The sequence below is a fragment of the Centruroides vittatus genome, unplaced genomic scaffold (genome assembly GCF_030686945.1).
Source record: "Centruroides vittatus isolate TY-2023 unplaced genomic scaffold, ASM3068694v2 scaffold_490, whole genome shotgun sequence".
Taxonomy (NCBI): domain Eukaryota; kingdom Metazoa; phylum Arthropoda; class Arachnida; order Scorpiones; family Buthidae; genus Centruroides; species Centruroides vittatus.
The window spans coordinates 1719801-1725800 of NW_027122711.1; the positions used below are offsets into that span (position 1 = coordinate 1719801).

The window sequence follows — 6000 nt, forward strand, 5'->3', positions numbered from 1 at the left end:
GTTTTAGGTGCATAAATCAATGAATTTTCAACGAATTTATCAAAATTCTTCACGTGTAATAAATTTCGAAAAAATATATATTTATTTATTTTAAAATTTTAAACTATTTATAAATGAATTTTATAAGTTTGAAATTATTTATTTTCTCTTCATAAATTTACATAGCAAACAATCTAACACATAAAAAAAATATAAACAAATAAATAAAAAGAGAGAGAAGAGGGAGGAAGAATAATATAAAAATTCAACGATTATTCCACTTAAATCTTACAAAATTATCGAAGCAAAAATTAATATAATTAAAATAATTAATTTTAATTCTAATTAACTGAAAATAATATTTCAAATTACAGATTACAGGTTATGAAGTCTTTGTAGAAGAAACAATTATGATAATGATTTATTGTAGCAAAACGGATAATGAGACTTTATAGAGAAACGACTGGTAAGTATTTAAAAATAAAAAAAAAAAATTATGTAAAATCTTAAATTAAAATTCTTAACATAGATTTTAATAAGAAAAATTTAATTTTAAATATTCTAAATGTCATTAGTTTACCACAGATTTGATATTTTAGAACCACTAAGCAATTAAAAAAAGAAAAAAAAAACATGTTTAAAAAATTTATTATATTCCACTGTGTAAAATTTATTTGGGATTGTGTTATTAATGCAATAGCAACTTGTCCCCGGTGTTTATAAAACTATTTTCTTCAGCAATAACGGGGATGCTAACAATTAAAATTATGGTCACCTTATTTGTTGCGTTGACAACTAAGTATTCACGCATTTTCTACTTTATAATTAGGAATGCAATTAAGCTTCACTGATGACTCTTGCTAATGAATATTGCTAACGTTTTTCACTTTTACCCTCTGGGAAAACTTTAATGTGTTGCTTTACTTTAAGTTTACATTGAATTAATTTGTCATAAACGTTTTCTACTTGATCCATATTAATGTCACACATTTATATTATTTTTTAAAATTAATAATTTAATAATTATTAATAAATTTATCTTTGTAATTATTTTGATTTATTAATACGTTAAAAATTGTAATACATTTTATTATTATTATTATTATTATTATTATTATTAAATTTTATAATTTTAATAAAAATAAAATTTTATTATTATTTTAATTTAGAATTTTAAATTCAAAATTTAATCTAATATTTGAATTTTTTGTTTTTTTTTTAATATTAAAAAAAATAATTTAATTTAAAAACTTTTTACAATTATATTCAAAATTTTATTTCAAAATTTTAGATTTAAAATGAAAATTTTATTATTTTTTTTAATGTTAATTTTTAAAATTTTTCAAATACAGTTAAAACAAAATTTATATTTTTATCAAAATTTTGAATTATTAATTACATTTTAACACTAAACATTAAAAAAAATACATAAAAATCACTATTAATAATTTTAATTAACTTTTATAATTACATTTATAATGTTTTAAGTGAAAAGTTTTTAATTATTTTTTTTTATTTTACTAAAAAAAAACAAACTTTAGAAAATGCTATCAATTTATTTTCTTACAATAAATTTAATATTAAAACAGAAAAATTTTGGATAGTAAAAATAGTAAATAAAAAATTTTATTTACTATTTTATTTTTAAAAAATTTTATTTCGTTCGAATTTTTTATTTTATCTTTAAAATTATCCATGAATAATAATAATAATAATGATAATAATGAAGCTAAGTTAGCAATTTTTGAAACTTTTATCTTATAATTTTTTTCCCTTCCTTCTTTTATAAATATTCAATCGCGTAAATGGAGGGTGGGGAACGGAACTTCTATTTTTTATTATTATTTTTTTTTACTTTTTTAATCAGGTCCTGACGACATTTCAAATGTTCTTTTAACGGAGGTAATGGTTTTTGAAAAATATTTTCCAATCTTGTATTCGTTATTCTTTCCACGTCAAAAATAAAGAAGGAAAAAAAAAATCAACACAATTTTCACTCTTTTGTGATTTCGCTTCAAATCATTTACTGAATAAGAAAATCAATATACCAAACCACGGCAAAAATCCAAAGTTATCTACTTTCTTCAGAAACAATTTCAAATGGAGAATATATTAGCATGGATTTTTTTATATATTTCTTCCATGTTTCCAACTGTTTATTGAATAAATGTATAATTTAGTACTGTTTTAGTATATACAAAGTCCTTTTTTTAAAGTAATTTATTTATAATATACATAAATTGTTTTTTAATTATTCGTGTTTGCTGATTTTTTTTTATTTTATTTGTGAGAATTTTCTGAAGTTATCTTCTTCTTGTCTTTCGTTTGAAGTTCGTATACTTTACTCTTTTCTAGTTTTATGTCTTACGAATGATTTCCCATGTGTTTATATTAAACGTTGTTTGAGTTAGCGCTTTATATTTTACTTATTTCGAACAAATTTAAGTGGTGTGTTATATTTTCTTTTATATAAATGTCAATATTATATATTATTCTCCCTTTCTTGAGGCTGTATTACAGAGTATTTTCAATTTTCAGTTCTGTTTATTGCTATTATTGTTTTTAAACAATAATATACTGTATATTGATAGTATAGAATTGTAATTTTATATTATTATTCTGAGTAATTGTAAAAAATAAAATGATATTGCGATGTAATATAGAAAACGTTTACAGAGAAAGTTTTCATAGACATAAAACCCTTTAATCTATCAACCGAGACGAATATTGAAATTGATTGGTTAAAGATATGTTTATCTTAACGACGATTGGATGTGAAATAAACTTTGTTAACAATAATTGGAATTAATTATGTTAATATGTAAATAAATTTTAAGAATTTTAAAGAGAATTTTACATATTAGAAACAACTATAATGAATGCCTTAGTTGACAAAGTTCATTCACCTCTTTCAGTTTCCTAGTTATTTCGTTTGTGTGTGAAATACCCAAACATTATATATATATATTAATTTTAGAGAATTTCTATCGAATTCTGTAAAATAATTTTAAATATTTCCTTTTCATTACTTAATTAGCCATTTTTTTATAGTATAGTTTTTAGCGAAGTTGTATCTATAATAAATTTGTATCAGTGTATTATGTATTGTTACCAATTAACTATGGTTATTTATGTAGATTTATCATCTATCTATATCAACATACATATTAATTGGACTCGCAAATCAAGATAATTTAAGTATATTAACTCTACATTATGTAGAATTTTTGCTTTATAATTGATATTTATTTCTTCACTACAGTCAATTTTCTTATACAAATATAAAATTTATAAATTTACTGAATTATTTATTATAAATTAATAGAATTATTTTCTTACTGAATAATTTACAAATCTAAATTTGATACGAGTAAATAAACCGATTTTTTTCCCCTCTCCCTCTTACAAGCTGCTTTAATCAATATATTTTATTTATAATTTTCCTTAAAATTAATATATTAATAAACTAAATTACAAACTATTTTAATTATTAAGCATGTTTATGAAAGGCATCGTTTATAATTCAAACTTTTATAGTTTACTTTTAGTTAAAGTGTCTCATCAAATTTCTGGCAATGTTCTCTGCAGTAATTTATCTTTAAAGATAAATGTATAAAATTTATTCTATCTATAACATTACTAAGTAAAATTTATCTAGATCGCATATCAAATATATGATATCTGATTTTATGTTAAGTTCGAAGAAAGCCATATAAGTTGGTAGAGATCTCGAAATTTGAAATATTGTTATGAGTTTAAACTATAGACAAATTTTTGGATCTAAAACTTAAAATAAATAAATAAATAAATCAAATTTTTATTGATTATAATTGTATATACATATATACAGTTTATATTTAAATTTAAATTCGATATCTTCGTCTTAAACGCATAATTAAAGTTAAAATTTTGATGAATTATTATGGCTAAGAATAAATTATTAGCTATTTGATGACACTATATCATGACGAATTATCAAATGTCAACGAAGAAAAATGATGTATTAATGTCAAAAACTTCTTAGTTCGTCTTCAATAAACACTATTAAGTGCATTGACACGATTCTAGGAAAATCTTCAACAGCCCTTTTGGCGCCGAACTAGTCAAGACCCAGTCTTCATTGATCGTTTTGTGAGTGTTCAGTTTGAGAATATGACCTAAAGTTTGCTTGATATACTGCAAAATATCACTGAGTTTATATAATATCAAATATATATTATATTATTAGGAAATATTTAGCATTAATAATAAATTTTAATTATGTTTTCCTCGACGTATTAATATCGATACGTATTCTTTTTCTCGTGTTTTAATTATTTAATAAATATATTAATTAGTATTTAATTTTAATTTATTTAATAAACTCGGAATAATTAACACACACACACACACACACACACACACATATATATATATATATATATATAATTTATTAATTAGTGCTAATTTTATAAGTTAAAAAGTATTATCATTTTCTAGATTTCTTTTTTGTAAACTTAAAAGTTTAACTTTTTAGGAAAAAATTTGAAAATTTTGCTGGGGGAGAAAAAGTTGTAAAAAGTTGTAGATATTGAATAAATCCAATATCTATAACTGTCTTTTTCAATTTTCTTCAATGCCCAATCTACATTAATCCCATTACAGGTCATCATACATCTTCATTCGGTATTTTTTTCTTACTAAGTCTAAGTTCATACTTACAAAATCCTATGATGTACACATTCCTGAAAGGCATTTTTATCAAATAAGTTATCCATCTAAGTCTAGATTTTTATCTAGTAAGCAGATTAGGAATCGTTATATAAATCATAAAATCATAAAACTTACATAATTTCATATTAAAAAAATTAATTATTGTAATATATTTTTATACATCATCACTAATTCTTTAATATTGTATTTTACAGCTATTCTACTGTCTTTGTATAGCGTTACGGACAGAAACAAGATAAAGAACATTCCAATTTAAGATACTCATGAGCATGAAAAAAAAATACATTCAATAGGAAAAAAACAGTGATGTGAAAAATCAGAACTGAAATAATAAAAACATTGGATCTCATATATTTAGAATCGTTAATATCTTATCAAGAATTCATCAAGACTTCTGCTACTTTACAGGATAACTGTCAGTAACTATTCAAGTTACATATTTGTTTTAAAAAAAATTACTTAAGTAAAAATCAAGAAAAATCACAACTGTATCCAATAGTAAATCATAATTATAAATAATAATAATAATACTGAAGAGAACTTATCTTCAGTACTTGTGATGTGTTGTGTGCAAAATATCAATAGAAAATTACATCATCAAATGTGTAAAAAGCATCTGAGACTATAGACACATTAATATATATATATATATAAAGGAAACATACGTTGTATGTAGTCACATTTTCACAAGTTTTTGTCATATGAAAATTACAAGGCAACGTTGGAACGAAGATACAACAAACCACAACTAAAAATTACAAAAAGATAAAAGAAGAATTCTTCATCAAATTTTGGCAAGTAAATGAACTTATATCATCGAGAAGAACGTTTAAGAAAACAAAGAAGAAGAAAAAAAAAATTAATAGTTATTCAATATATTTAGTACATTTTTTGAATATAAACAGAAATGAATTAAAATTGTGCATGTTTCGATCCCCCTTTTTTTTGTACTAAATAATATGAATGGTTCTAAAGAAAAAATAAACAAATTATATATATATATAATAACAATAATAATAATAAAAATAAACAAACAAGGTTTTCCTATTTATTAAAAAATAAAGGAAAAAAAAACTGTAATAAATTTGTCGATACTTATACATATTGTTGAACATTATTATACTGAAATTAAAAAAAAAGAAAAAAAAGGAAACTAATTTAATTAATGGCGATTTAAGAAAAATAAAGTACATGTTCTAATGAAAATCTCTTGTTTAAATTAATCAAAATTTAATTTTTTTTTTAATTTTTTAAACCACTAAAAAATAGAAAATTTTGGCTTTAAGTTTCTATAATTAATCAGTTATG

At 21.3% G+C, this 6000-nt stretch overlaps 1 protein-coding gene across 1 annotated transcript in view; it reads left to right on the top strand.

Annotated features, from left to right (window-relative positions):
• Positions 1–5725, top strand: part of LOC136989384 (V-set and immunoglobulin domain-containing protein 10-like) — an 87160-nt gene extending 81435 nt beyond the window's left edge. The window contains exons 6-7 of the mRNA XM_067287503.1: positions 354–445; positions 4887–5725. The gene's annotated coding sequence lies outside the window, so the exon portion shown is untranslated. The remainder of the gene's footprint in view (positions 1–353; positions 446–4886) is intronic.
• Positions 5726–6000: the final 275 nt, after the last annotated feature.